We start from the raw sequence: 16,320 nt of genomic DNA, 5'->3' as shown, positions 1-16,320 counted from the left end.
ACAGTGTATTCTGTGAAGAACTTTAAGACGTCTCGCAGATGTGATAAGGTGCTACATCAAATCAAGGATTAATATTATTATTATTCCCTTCTCCCTCATGTATGTATCAAATTTTCCATTAAATCTATGTTGCTTTTTATTTCAACCACAGCTTCCGGCAGTGACTTCCAGGTTTTCGCCACCCACTGCGTGAAGAAGTTCCTCGTCAACTCTGTTAGATCTGTTACTGACTAGCTTATGTTTAGACACACGTCCAGGACTGCATTGGTCTTGGAGCTCCAAGTCCAAGTTCAGCTTAGACTTGGAGCTCAAAGTTCCAATGTGGGGCTTGAACCCAGAACCATTTGACTCAGAGATGAGAGCACTACCGACTGAGCCAAGCTGACTCAAGAGAAGTTTGGAGGAATAACAGCTTGCATTTATCTAGCACCCTTTATTCAACATTGTGATTTTTTTGTTCAGCTGGAATTCTGACACTTCACCAAATTTAAGAGTTTCCAACCAAGCTGAGAATTCCTGCATCCCACCTACACGTGGAACTCCCAGAGATAGGTTTCTGGAATGGAATGCGCTCTCTCTCTCTCCCCGGAGGGACACATCCTGCTTACCTAATCCCAGAGAGTATTAGGCCCAGGTTGGTGAGAGCCAAGGCTGGGGGACTGCAGAGTGTTCATTGGGTTACCTGCTGGACTCTAACCAGCTAAAACCACATAGATTGCCATTGATACTTCACTGAGAATCGGGTGTCAGAACCTTGCGTTACGCAATAGTGGGGTCGGAACCAATTAAGGGAGAAGGTGGAGGTGCGGTCGAAGGGGTAGGTCTTAAAATGGGATTTAAAGATGGGTAAAGAGGGGGCGAGGCGGAGGGAGCGAGGCAGCGAGTTTAAGAGGTTAGTGACTGGAGACTGAGTGAAGGGGATATCAAGAGGAGTGGGGATTTAATGGGTCAGAGAGTTGGGGGGAAAGGGATTTGTATGTGAGGAGCAGCATCTCAAAATTGATCCTTTCAGAGCCAGGGAGCCAGTGGACCCTGGCGAGCAATGCGGTGATGGACGCAGTGTGGAGTTTCCGGGTGGGTGAGGATGTGAGCGGCAATGACAAAGAAGACCCTTTTTCCTATTTCCTCCCTGCCCGCCCGCCCGTCCTCCCACCAGAACGTCGAGCTGGTTCTTACACACGTGTAAACCCATTGAATAAATTCTGAGATATAATCGGTCGCCTTATTAATTTGGACGCTAATTTTTCCCTATTATTTAGTGAGGGTGTTAAATGCCTGTTACGTGAAGCACAATGGAAAGCCATCCCATTGTACAATGTGCTAAATCGGGCGTGTGCAGAACATAAGGCTCTGTGCAGTTAATTAGTGGGTGCGCAGCGCTACACATTAACTCGCTCACTGCCTAATAATCAGAACAAAAACTTGTATTTTTATTACACTCAGCCACTTCGCAGTAATTCCTATTGTTCTTTATAAATAAATGGAGCCATTAATAATTAACTCCTCATTTTGCATAGCATCTGTCAAACTGACTGAGTGCCCCTCACAGAGAATTGTTATTAATAATAATCTTTGCGTTTGATATAATTGAAGGGAGTATTATTTGATATAGCTCGACTAGCTCCGGCCTACTGCTTATCCCTCATCCCATCCGCTCCACCATTGGTGTCCGCGCTTTCAGCCACTGCGCCCGAAACTCTGGAACACTCTTCCTCTATTCCTCCACCTTGCTCCTTCCTGCCCCATCTTTAAATCGTGCCTGAAGACTTTGCTCTTCAAGTGCTTCACAGAATAAAGTGAATTGACTGTATATTTTGTGGGCAAAACACGGCTGCCAATTGCGCACAGAGGTGTCACACAAACAGTCGTGGATTGAGTGACCAAATTATTATTAGCAGTGGTATTTCCACTGGAAAAGCTTGTGAAGCGAGTGCTCTAACCACTGAGCTACAGGACTCCCCGTTGAGCCACAACATGACGCTCGAACCCACAACCTCATGACTCAGAGGGAATCAAGCTACTGATAGAGCAAGGTTGATATTTAGACCAAAAGGCTGGCGGGGTGCTGGACCCCAGTGGAGCTGTGCTGAGGGTGCGCATTGTACCGAAATCAAGCCCACAGGCTCTGGATCAGTTAGCGTGTGATGTGATGATGAGATTAGTGCAGACAGTGTGCTGGTTCCTGAATAGCTCTAGCTCTCTGACTCACAAGCCGATTGGTATTCACATGCAAAAACACATCAACTACGTTTCCTTTTTCTTTTCGAATGCGGCCGTTGGGAACTTGTCAAACTTGCGCTATTTGTTAACAGGATTTCTTAAATAGGAAATACAGATGTCTGTGAAGCTGACTCACGGTGGAGTCCTGTAGCTCAGTGGTTAGAGCCCTCACCTCGCAAGCGACAGACCTGGGTTCGATTCCAGGCAGGGTGAAACCTTGGGCAAGTTTCCCTACTCCACACACATGCCTCTGTTTACCTAACACTATATAGGAAACGAGTTGTTAGTCGATTGGCAGATTACTTTTCCAGAGATATTAATCCCTTCNAAAAAAATAGTAATAGTAATTTGGTCACTCAATCCACAACTGTTTGTGGGACGCTGCTGTGTGCAATTGGCTGCTACGTTTTGCCCTGTAATTCACTTTACAGTATATTCTGCAAAGCGATTTGAGAGATCTCGACAACGTGATAAGGCGCTACATCAAATGTAAGGATTATTATTACTATTATCATATCAGAGTACCACCTGCAATATACTTTAGTTACTGTAATAACAATAATAATAACAACAATAATTATAATAATGCTTGCATTTGATACACCTCCTTTCACTCAGGGGGATTCTTAAATTGCTTCATAGGATTTATTGTAAAGATTTTTAGTTGAACACGGCAGTCAATTTGTGCACATGAATATCCCACAAATAAAAATTAAACGAATAACCAATTTTATCTGAGGGGGGAGTAAAAGACTCTTTTCCAATCAGATCTTTCAAGGCACCCTGAGCAGGCACAGAGTGGACCTCAGTCTAACATCTAATAAGAAGACGGATCCTCTGAGAATCCAACACTTCCACCCCAGCACTGCAATGGATTGTGAGCTCAAAACCCTGCTGTGGAGCTTGAACACCCAACCTTCTGACTTGGAGGTGAGAGTGCCACCAACTGAGCTGGGCTGACACCAATGGAATCCCCACTTGGATTTCTAAATTACGAAATGCTGTTAAGAGATAACGCGACATTGACTCCTTGTTCTTGGGTTTATTTTCACCTTTCCCTTCTTTGGTTTCCATAATAATACTCGTGTAATCTTTAGGCAGGCAGGCCACAAACACTCTGACCAATGTCTGGCACTCACAGCGACTCAAATGTCAGGAACAGCTACTTTGCTGAAATATTCAGCGCTGAAATACAGGGTTCCAACCCTGAAACCACTGCTTAAATCCAACTAAACCCATTTTAAACAACAACAAATTGCATTTACACAGTGCCTTTTATGTCGGGAGGATGCTCCAAAGTGCTAGACAATGAGGGGTTTGCACCCGAGCCTGGGAGTAAGGGAGTGAGGGCTGCAAACCCCTCATTGTCCAGCACCTTGAGGGGTTTGCACCCGAGCTGTGTTGGGATCAGAGAGGGATGGAGTGCAAGGAGGGTGAGGAGTATGTGGAGGGGGGAGGATGACTGAAGACATGGTCAAAAAGGGAGGTCTTGAGCCAGGCCTTGAAGGAGGCAATGGAAGAAGGGAGGTTGATAGGTGGATAAACTGTGGCCCTGCTAGCTATGGATCTATACGTCTAGGTGTGTGTAAAGGAACGTGCTACATCGTCCTGTAGCTCATTGGTTAGACAACTCGCCTCGCAAGTGAAAGGACCTGGGTTCGATTCCCTGGGAGGGCGAAACCTTAGGCAAGTTTCCTTACTCCCCAGGGTGGAGCATTAGGATAGACTGTGAGCTCAGTGTCACAGACATGGGACAAAGGATCAATTTCAAGATCCTCGCACTCATCTTCAAATCCCTTCAAAGACCCCACCTCTTCCATTGCCTCCTTCAAGCCCTGGCACCTCCCTATGTTTCCAACCTACTTGCCCCCCCCGACCCACTACCCGCTGTCTCCACTCGACCGGTCCAGCTCCTACTTGTACCTCGTGCCCTCCATTCCACCATTGGTGGCCGTGCTTTCAGCTACTAGGCCCTGAAACTCTCCTCCTCTATCTCTCCACCTTGCCACTTACTTCCCCATCTTCAGGTCATGCCTGAAGACCTTCCTCTTTAACCGTGCCTTCGGTCACCTCCCCCTATAGTGTCATGCTCCACCACTGTCCAGCGCTCTGGGACGCAGCCCTGTGAGAGTTGTTGTTGAGAACCTGCTGACTGAGCCTTGGTGCTTTCAGCAATAATAATAATAATCCTTGGATTTGCTACAGCGCCTTATCACGTCTTCGAGACATCTCAAGGCGCTTCACAGAATATACTGTAAAGTGAATTGAAAGTGATTTGTGGGCGAAACACAGCAGCAAATTGTGCACAGCAGCATCCCACAAACAGTCGTGTGTTTTGTGGGCAGAATAGCTCCCGTCAGTGCAGCGAGGTTGGGAAAGATCCTTGTGTGACACCAGTTCCGCTGTTTAAAACGCTGTAAATTAGACCTGTTTGATCGTGTTTTCCTACTCAGAGACGCAATCTCCACGAACATGCTTCTCAGTGCTAACACTCATAATGTTCACATTTCACTGGCTGTCAGTCGCTGTCAGCCAGTCTTGTGGATCCTGTACCGAAAACAATCAGTCTGAGCTACTGGCTACGGTGAAGAGGACAATGAGATCACAACAGCATTACAGCTGTTCTGAAATAACACATTAACCAGCAAAGCAACCGTGTCACAGGGCTTTAGTGAGTCTGATACCAAGTGCTGATTATGTTTTTTGTTGGCCTCTTTCTTCTCTGAGTTGATGTGCGAGACAACACCTTAGAAACATAGAAACCTAAGAACATAGGAACAGGAGGAGACCAATCAGACACTCGAACCTGTTCTATAAGATCATGGCTGATGTGCACCTCAACTCCAATTACCCGCTTTTGAACCGTATCCTTAATAATAATAATAATAATAATCCTTGCATTTGATATAGCGCTTTTCACGTCAGGAGGACGTCCCAAAGCGCTTCACAGAATATACTGTAAAGTGAATTGACTGTATATTTGTGGGCGAACGCGGCAGCCAATTGCGCACAGCAATGTCCCACAAACAGTCGTGGATTGAAAATGACCAATTTATTATTGTTTTGGTTTTGGAGGATTATTATTAGGCTCTGTGTGGAGTAAGGAAACTTGCCCAAGGTTTCGCCCTCTGCCGGGAATTGAACTCAGGTCTCTCACTTGCAAAGCGAGTGCTCTAACCACTGAGCTACAGAACTCCTGATAATACCCCGACCTAACAAATATCTATCTACCTCAGTCTTGAAAATGTGAATGGATCCAACATCCACAGCTTTAATAAAGAGGAATAATCTGTGGTGGGGATGAGATTGCTCCAGCTTTTAAAGACCCTCCCTTGGGCTTGGGGTACTGACCTGAACACACGATTCACAATCACCCATAGACCCCGACCACAGAGTTCAACACCTCCTCCCCATCTCCTCCCACTGAGTGAGTCTGTCAGTCGTGATGAGACAGTGATGGAAAGAGAAAGACACAAGAGACAGAGAGGGACAGAGAGAGATAGCCAGATACAGAGAGTTGGACAGACACATAGAGACAAACAAAAGCGAGGGAGAGACAGACAGAAAAAGTGGGAAACATACATGAGAACATAAGAAATAGGAGCAGGGGTACGCCATTTGGCCCCTCGAGCCTGTTCCGCCATTTAATAAGATCATGGCTGATCTTCTAACCTAATTCCATTTACCTGCTCTATCCTCATATCCATTAATCCCTTTAGTTTTTAACAATCTATCAATCTCAGTCTTGAATATGTTCAATGTCTGAGCATCCACAGCCTCTGCGATAAAGAATTCCATAAATTCACTATCCTCTGAGTGAAGAAATGTTTTCTCAACTCAGTTCTGAAAGGCTGACCTTTAATCCTGAGACGATGACCCCTAGTTTTAGATTCTCTAACCAGGGGAAACAGTCTCACAATATTTACCCTGTCAAGACCCTTAAGAATCTTATACATTTCTATAATTCTCTAATCCTTCTATATCTGAAATGCTGTACATTGTCCAGCACCTTAGGACGTCCTCCCGACGTGAAAGGCACTATACAAATGTAATCTTGTTGTCGACCTCTCCTCGTAGGACAACCCCCTCATCCCAAGAACCAACCTAGTGAACCTATGTTGCACTCCCGCTAAGGCGAGTGTGTCCTTTCTTAGATAAGGAGACCAAAACTGCACACAATATTCTAAGTGCTGTCTCACCAAAGCCCTATACAATTGCAATAAGACTTCCCTACTCTTGTACTCTAACCCTTTTACAATAAACGCTCACATGCTATTAGCCTTTCTAATTGCTTCCTGTACCTGCAAACTAACTTTCTGTGATTGGTGCACAAGGACACCTAAATCCCTCTGCATACTGACACTATCTAGTCTCTCCCCCTCTAGAAAATAATCCGTTTTTCTATTTTTTCTACCCAGGTGAATAACTTCACACTTCCCCACATTATACTCTGTCTGCCACCTTCTTGCCCACTCACTTAACCTGTCTATATCCCTTTGCATCGCCTTGTGTCCTCCTTACAGCTTACTTTCCCACCGAGCTTTGTATCATCCGCAAATTGAGATACATTAAGCTCTGTTTCCTCATCTAAGTCATTGATGCAGACTGTAAACAGTTGAGGCCCAAGCACTGAGCCTTGCAGCACTCCACTAGTCACAACCTGCCAATCTGAGAAAGACTTGTTTATCCCTACTCTCTGTTTTCTGCCTGTTAACCATTCTTCAATCCATGCTAATATATTCCCCTTAATTCCATGAGCCTAATCTTATCTAACAACCATAGTCAGGGACACAGAAGCAGACACATGGAGCCTGTCACAGAGGTAGAGAGGGAGAGACTGACAGACAGAAACAGATTTCAGTACAGTGTGTATACAGTAGAGACTTGACATTTGCACTGTTTTCATATCCATGATAGATTGACTCGGACTACATTATCTCTCCGTCTGTCTGTTTCTCTCGCTATGTTCCCATGTGCATCTCTTTACATCTCTCTGTCTCTCCTTGCTTCTATCTCTCTTTATCTTTGTCTCTCTCCCCCTTTCTCTTTATCTTTGCCTCTGCTCTCTCGGTTTATCATTGTCTTTCTTTCTTGGTGACTGAGGCTTCCTCTGTCACACCTCGATCTCCTGAACAATCCCCAAATCTCTCCACCATCTATCTCTCTCCCCACCATCAAAACACTCTTAAAACTCTCTATATTTGACCATGCCATTGGTCAGTAACCTCTCACTCATTCATTCCCATTGTCACGGAGAAGTGTTTTGAGACGTTGACCCCATGTGAAGCACCCTGTACTCACTGTTACACAGAATTAATAATAGTCATAATTCTTGCATTTGATATCGCGTCTTATCACGTCTTCGAGACGTCTCAAAGCTCCTCACAGAATATACTGTAAAGTGAATTGACTGTATATTTGTGGATGAAACACGGCAGCCAATTGCGCACAGCAGCGTCCCACAAACAGTTATGGATCGAGTGACCAAGTTTCTTTTAAATTATTTTTTTGAAGGGATTATTAAAGCCCGGAAAAGCAATCCGCCAATCGACACAACCAGGTTCCTACTTATTGCTGGGTAAATAGAGTCGGGTGGAGTAAGGAAACGTGCCCAACATTTCACCATGCCCGGGAATCAAACCCAGATCCTCTTGTTTGCGAGGTGAACGCTCTAACCACTGAGCTACAGGATTCCTCGATCTTCTGGGAGATGTGTGCCAATGAAGACCGGCAAGGATGGGGTGATCGGCTCACAAAGGTTCGTACTGGAGAGGACAAACTGAGCTGTTAAACCCTTATCTGTTGCTTTCATCTCCTGTAATGGAACTCTGTTGCTTTGTGTTTTGAGTCAAAGCACTTTATCCATTGCAAACCAGAATACTGTATAATTGCAAGTCAGGAAGCCTGAATTGCTTTTCAGAACAAAAAGTAATATGTTTGTGTTGCAGCGCAACTGCTCACATTGTGGTAAACGTTGCTGCCGTTCATCGAATTTTTATTAAATGGCATCAGGTTTTTTATTTCTCTGCATGTCGATTGGAAACCAAGCTGTCTTATACCCATTGCTTCATTATCAGCATCTACAACAACAAATTGAACTTATACAGCGCCTTTCACGTCGGGAGGACACCCCAAGGAGCAGGACAGCGAGGGGTTTGCACCAGAGCTGCGGTTTGGGATCAGAGGGCAACAAAGTTATATTTGTACCTTCACGTCGGGAGGATGTCCTATTGCTTGAGAAATGGAGCCTTTTTGAGAGGCTGGACAGTCAGTGTTTCGGACCTGAGCTGAGGGATTGGGATCGGGGAGGATGGGGGCAGGGGAGAAGGAGGGTGCCCGAAGGCACGGTCGAAGAGGAGGGTCTTGAAGCAGGTCTTGAAGGAGGCAAGGGAGGAGGTGAGGCCAAGGGACCGCGGGATGGAATTCCAGAGGGTGGGGGCAGAGTGGGACCGTGGAGGGCTTCAAAGGTGATGACAAAGATCTTGAACACGATTCTCTGGGGGATGGGGAGCCAGTGAAGCGGGCAAGGATGGGGTTGTTCGGCTCAGGAAGCTTAGTACAGGAGAGGACACAAGCTGCAGAGTTGTGAGACAAGCCTGCCCTATCATTTCTCAAGTATTCAGGGAGACAGCCTGGCTCCTGCCCCTGAGTCATAAGATTGTGGGTTCAAGGCCCCCCACATGGGGATGTTGAACTCGTAGTCTAGGTTGACACTCCAGTGCAACCCTGGGGAGTGCTGTGAGGTCAGAAATGCAACCATTTGTTAAATAAAAGTCTCTGTCTGTCTGTTCAGGTGGATGTTGAAGATTCTACTTGAGAAGAGAAGGAAGTTTGTCCTGGCCAGCGATCCAACAGATAATTTGATCAATCGCCTCAAGGCTGTTTATGAGAAGCTGTTCCAGATCGCCATTTGAAGAGAATCTGGCGATGTAGATCAAAGCAGCGACTGGTACTAAGATTGGGAAGCCTACCAACTGCAGGGGAACATGCAAACAGGCTGTAATCCTCCACTCCATCTGCTTCTCCCAACCCAAACCCTTGCACATCAAGGCCAGTGAGTGCAGAGCAATCAAACTGCATATGGTGTCTTCATCTGCTTTGGTTCACAATCAATAAGGTTTGAAATAATGGTTTGATGGGTCGGGAGAATAATTTGACTCTGAGATATTATTTCATGTGGTTAAGCTAAGTAATTATGACAGCAATATGTGCGGGTGTCAGTTTGGCTGAGTGGATAGTAATCTCGTTTCCCCACCCCCACACACACACTCACACATACACAGACATCTACTTCCTCCAGCATCTCCCCCCCAACCCACACTCACGCACGCGCACACACAGACACACACACGCATCACGTCAGGTCTTAATCTCACAACTTTCAATTCCAGGCAGAGGGCGAAACCTTGGGCAAGTTTCCTTACTCCACACAGAGCCTAATAATAATCCCTCCAAAACCCAAATCATAGAATCGCCCACAAATATACAGTCAATTCACTTTACCGTGTGTTTGTGAAGCACAGAAGGAGGTCATTCGGCCCATCATGCCTGTGCCAGCTCTTTGAAAGAGCCACCAACTAGTCTCCCGTTATTACCCCATAGCCCTGCCTCACGAGGCTTTGGCCTGCGATAGAATAGCTTTAGCTGTTGTTGTCAGAGACCGTACGCACTTGTAGCTCAGTGCTGCACCGATAACCTGCCACTGAGCTATAAAGAGTAATTCATGTTGGCCCCAAACACATTGTTAAACTCAATAGAAGTTTCACTGGGTTAAGAGCCTTGTATGTCAGTGGGTAATGATTGAGGCTTGACTGACATCTGCACGGAGCTCCCACAAGGATCTGAACACTGTGAATTCATAAAGTGTGAGGTTCTCTCTCATGTCCTTCACTGACCTGCCCACAAGCCCTAGTAAGTCAGCGCAGGCCATCAGATTCCACCCTGTAATCAGCAGCGATAGGAGCGGGGCAGGGGAGGGGGAGCGACCTCACACACTGAGCCGGGCTGACACACACACACACACTGAGCCGGGCTGACACACACACACACACACACACACACACTGAGCCGGGCTGACACACACACCACACACCACTGAGCCGGGCTGACACACCACACACACACACACACACACACACACTGAGCCGGGCTGACACACACACACACACACTGAGCCGGGCTGACACACACACACACACACACTGAGCCGGGCTGACACACACACACACACACTGAGCCGGGCTGACACACACACACACACACACACTGAGCCGGGCTGACACACACACACACACACTGAGCCGGGCTGACACACACACACACACACACACACTGAGCCGGGCTGACACACACACACACACACACACACACACACACACACACACTGAGCCGGGCTGACACACACACACACACACACTGAGCCGGGCTGACACACACACACACACACACACTGAGCCGGGCTGACACACACACACACACACACTGAGCCGGGCTGACACACACACACACACACACTGAGCCGGGCTGACACACACACACACACACACTGAGCCGGGCTGACACACACACACTGAGCCGGGCTGACACACACACACACTGAGCCGGGCTGACACATCAACACACACACACACACACACACACACACACTGAGCCGGGCTGACACACACACACACACTGAGCCGGGCTGACACACACACACACTGAGCCGGGCTGACACACACACACACACTGAGCCGGGCTGACACACACACACACACACGAGCCGGGATGACACACACACACACACTGAGCCGGGCTGACACACACACACACACCACACACTGAGCCGGGTTGACACACCACACACCACACGAGCCGTGACACACACACACACTGAGCCGGGTTGACACACACACACACACACTGAGCCGGGTTGACACACACACACACACACACTGAGCCGGGCTGATACACACACACACCCCCACACACTGAGCCTGGGGGATGGTTGAGGTCAGGACACTGGACGGTTTGATGCTGTTGTGGGTGGTTGTCGGGTGGTGCTCTGGAAGAATGAAGCTGAGTGGATGGGTTATGAGATCTCTCATGTGGTCTGGCTTTCCCCAGGACGTGGGTACTTTTCGTGTTCACCGAGGAAAGAACGTTCCTCCTCTCGTCTCCGCTGACGTGAGGGTTAGTTAGCTACAACAATCTCCGACAATTTATTCCCACATGTAAATAGCTTCTCACTGCCTTGCGAAACGTGGAAAATAAATATTTAAACGCTTCTCCATCCATTATTAAGCACCAATTAATGTACGTTCCCCATCACAATTCTGGGCCTCGCTGGGATCTCTTGAGGGTGGTTGACATCACTTTCCTGTAAAGGACTCAGTATAAATGATGCAACTGGGTTCCTCCACTCTGTGCCATGTAATGAGCCAAAACAAATGAGGGGAAATTTCCTATCAATCCAGCCACGGCCAAACTCAACTGTAAAGAGGCAATGAATTGAGCTGCTTACACCAAAGCAACTGCTCCTAACATGCCTCAGAGGTTTCCAATGCATCCTCAGATCCCCAACGCACCCTTTGAACCTATCGCCCTTATCCTTACCCAGCTCCCCATCCCTCAGAGGATAGAGTTCAAAATCTGCCCCACCATTGGCGGTCAGGCCTTCAGTCTTTTGCCCCCACCCTTTGGAAGTCCATTCCACAGTCCCTTCATTTCCCCCACACCCCCCACAACTCCGCACCTCCCCCTCCAACTCCTTGGAGGCTCGTTTCAAGACCTTCTGTTTATGACCGTGACTTCAGTCACCCTTCTATCTCCACCCTCCATTCCACCTCCTGATCCCAACCCCCAACTCGGGTGCAAATCCTTGACTGTCCAGCGCCTTGGGACGTCCTCCTTATGGGAACAACAACAAATTTATTATTGGCATTTATATAGCACCCTTCACACAGGGTAGCGTCTTCGAGCACTTAAAGTCGCCGTTTGAATGTAATTTGTTGCTGTTGTTTGGGACACTTTGACTCTTGCCAACCGGGGCCTATTGTCTCCGGGATTCATTGTGTGGGACGTTTTGTTCCATTGAGAGAGTTGTTCACTCTCCATATTGGACAACTAACCACTGGACCTGCGGCCTAACTAATAATGCGCCCAGGTTCAGCGCTGTCCCATTGCCTTTTGTGTTCCGCGGCACTATGTATATAATTCCCGCTGGGAATCCTATTAGTTTTTTTTCTAAACAGCTTTCTCAACTTGTCCTCCCACGGTTAGAGATCTGTCTATGTTTATCACCAGCTCTCTCTGTTCTTCCACTTTTTATGTGTTACTGTTTAGTTTGCACTGAGTGAGTTACACAAGGGGATATTTCAAGCTTTTTACATTAAAAGGTCCCGGCCTGGCTCGCTCTGCAGCGCTCTCATGTCTTGGTCAGAAGGTTCCTGGATCGAGCTCCATATGGGGACTTGAGCTTGTAGTTGAGGTTAAAGCTCAGTGCAGTGCTGGGGGGAGTAGTGCATTGTCCGAGGTGCCATCCTTCAGATGAGACATGAAATCGACTCCCGTCTGCCTATTCAGGTGGAAGTTAAAGATCCCGTAGCACTATTTGAAAAGAGAAGGGAGTTTCTGCCTCTCCCAGTGTCCTGGCCAACACTTTCCCAGAGAAAATCGATCGTTGACTTCATGGCTGTTTGTTGGAACACACAAATTGGCTGCCACATTCGCACACAAAATACACAGTCACTCCACTTTACAGTATATTCTGTGAAGCATTTTGAGATGCCCTCTTGACATGTATCAAATGTGAGGATTATTATTATATCATTATTTAACGTCCATCTGAGCAGGTACGGACAGAGTCTAGGTTTAGAGTCTCGCCTGAAAAATGGCACCTCTGACAATGCAGTGTTTCCGCTCTCCCTCCAGTACAGCATTGAAGCGTCAGCCTGGATTGTGAGCTCAAAGTCCTAATGTGGCTATTCCTGACCCAGAGGCCAGAGAGAGAGAGAGAGAGAGCGCACTAGAAACTGAGCCGGGCTGAAGTTCTGCACAGCGGTGGGGAAGAGGTCACACTCCCAACATTACTTTAGAAGTAACCAGATGAGTGTTCGAGGGGAATGAGACACAACTTCCTTTCTGGAAAAGCCAAAACAATGTAACATTAGTCAAGACGCCACTACGGTAATAAACCATTTTACCTCCCACACACGCAGGCTCGGGGAAGCGTTGGGAGCTCGTGTGATCGATTACCGCCTGTGTCAATTGTATCTCACTGTTTTTTTCATAAGCTTTTTTGGAAATAATTTGGTAAAATATATTAAATATCAGCTGTCTGCTACAATGCCCCGATGCAATTATCCCTTTAAAGTGAACCAGCGAGGCTTTGATATTAATCACACAGGTTGAGCTGAAATGCATTTTCGTCCGAGCTTTGCTAAGCAACAGAATATTGCACGTGGGTGAACAGAGCTTGTCTCAGCCCGAATACCAGCAAATAACTGCTCCGTTCGGCAGATGCTGGCAATATTTTAAGTGTCAAGCTCCCTGCTGTGACAATCTACTATATATCATGGCTTCCCGGCAGATTAATTCATTACGTCTAAGTGCCGGTTCTGGGGGATCAAAGATGCTGGTTTGACTGACGTGCTCAGGACAAATGCTGCCCTGGTAAATGCTTACGTGAAAACCCGTGGAGTGTTCACTTATATAACTGTAGAAATTTCAGTCCAATCAAACTGGTAAATCCTTAAAAGCACAGGGGCACCGAGAGAGAGAGTTAGGGCTTAACAAATGCACATCTTTAGCGTTAACTGACCTCTTTGCTCTTGACACAGCAGCCGTCAATATCAAAAAAGAGTTTCCCCCAATAATTGCTGCAAAGTGGTGTTTCCCATCCAGTCAGTGACCACTGGAGGTTCCTTGACCGGGAAATCAGGAGAAACTCCCTTCTCTTTATTGAGTAGTGCCGCGGGATAATAATAATAACAATAATAATAATAATCCTTGCCTTTGATAAAGCGCCTTATCACGTCGTCAAGATGTCTCAAAGGACGTCACAAGATAGACTGTAAAGTGCCCTGATCGTATTTTGTGGGCAAAACATGTCAGCCAGTTTGTTGGTCAGAACACCGGGAGAGAGAAACTTCCTTGTCTTTTCGAATCGTGCCGCAGGATCTTTAGCATCCACCGGATCAGGCCCTAGTTACAACAACAAAAAACTTGCATTTGTGTAGCGTCTTTCACGTCGGGAGGAGATCCCAAAGCATTGGACAGTCAGAGTTTCGGATCTGAGCTGGGGGTCGGGATTGGGGAGGGTGGAGGGCATGGGGGGGGAAGCAGGGTAATCGAAAACACGGTCGAAGATCGGCTCCCGTCTAGAGATGGGTCTTGAAGGAGGCCAGGGAGGGGGCGAGGTGGAGGGACTGCAGGACGGAGTTCCAGAGGGTGGGGGCAGAGTGCCAGAAGGGTGGGGCGGGCGAGGCGGGGAACTTGAAGCAAGCCAGAGCCAGCTGAGAGCGGATATCGCGGGCAGGATGGTGGGGGTGAGCAGGTCACAGTGGTAGGGGGTAGTAAGGCTTTCAAGGTGAGGAATAGGATCTTGAACTGTATCCTCTGTGTGATGGGAAGCCAATGGAGTTGAGCTTAGAATGGGGGTGTTAGGGTCATCTTTAGTCTGGTGTGGGATAGGACACAGGCTGTGGAGTTCTGGATGATCTGCAGCCTATGGAGGGAGGAGTTGGGGAGGCCGACAAGCAGGGAGTTTGCATAGTCAAGCCTGGATGTGTGCTTGAGGGTCTCGGCGTCCTGTGGTGTGAGACAGTGTCGGAGCCGGGCGACATTGTGGAGGTGGAAGGCAGAGCAGGTCATGGAACAGATGTGGGTAGAAAGGATAGTTGAGGGTCAAACAAGACCCCAAGGTTCCAGACTGGCTTAGCAAGGTGGAGTGTCCAACCATGGATGGTGATACTGTCAGCGGCTGAGGTGAGGAGACGCTGACGGGAGCCGATCTGGAGAGCCTCGGTCTTGTTGATGTTCAACTGGAGAAAGTTAGCTCTCGTCCAGGACTTGATTTCTGACAGACATTCTGTCAGGACAGCAGTGGTCCTGGAGTCAAGGGCAGAGGCAGAGAGGTAGAGTTGGCCTTGGGACTTTCTCCCCACGTGAAAGGTGCTATACAAATGTAATTTTGTTGTTGTTGTTGTTGAGAGGAGAGGCGGTGGATGAGGTTAGAGTGGTCAATGGTGTTGAAGGCAGCAGAGAGGTCAAGGAGGATGAGGAGGCAGAGTCTTGGCCGCAGATGGACAGAATGTAAGTTGTCACTTTGACCAGGGCAGTTTCTGTGTTGTGGGCGGCACCAAAACTTGATTGGAGGGGTTCGTGAACGGAGTTGTAGGAGAGGAAGGAGCGAAGCTGGGAAGCAACAACTTGTTCTAGGACCTTGGAGGCTGGAGATGGAGTTGGTAGTTGGAGCTGGATTGATAGTTTGAGAACAGTGATGGGTACAGGGAGGGTTTTTTTATGCATAGGAGTGATGACGGCCATTTTTAAAGGGGTGGGAATGGTACCAGTGGACAGAGAGACACAGTGGACATATCTGTGAGTAGAGGCGCAAGACGGTGGAGCTGGGAGGTAAGAAGAGGGGTAGGGATGGGGATCGAGAGAACAGGTGGTCGGTTATCCAAACGTCTTTTCCAACGAACATAGGATCAGGAGTAAGCCAATTAGCCCCTTGAGCCTGTTCCACCATTTAATAAGATCAAGGCTGATCTGTACCTCAACTCCAATTACCCCGCCCTTGCCCCGTATCCCTTGATACCCTGACCTAATAAATATCTATCTACCTCAGTCTTGAAAATGTAAATGGATCACAGCCTTTCTGAGGAGAGATTTCCACTGCCCTTTGGGTGAAAACCTACTTTTTTCACTCCTAAATTGGCCTGGCTCTAATTTTAAGATGAAGGATGGCATATTGACAGCGTAGCACTCCCTCCAACAATGCTTTGGAGCTTCAGCCAGGACTGTATGAAGTCAAAGATCTTGTGATGCTGTTGGAAAAGAGAAGCGGATTCCTTCTGATGTCTGGGTTGACAATCTCCCAGATTAATCCATTGTTCA

Source organism: Callorhinchus milii, unplaced genomic scaffold (genome assembly GCF_018977255.1).
Source record: "Callorhinchus milii isolate IMCB2004 unplaced genomic scaffold, IMCB_Cmil_1.0 Scaffold24, whole genome shotgun sequence".
Taxonomy (NCBI): Eukaryota; Metazoa; Chordata; class Chondrichthyes; order Chimaeriformes; family Callorhinchidae; genus Callorhinchus; species Callorhinchus milii.
This window is presented reverse-complemented; position numbering follows the sequence as displayed.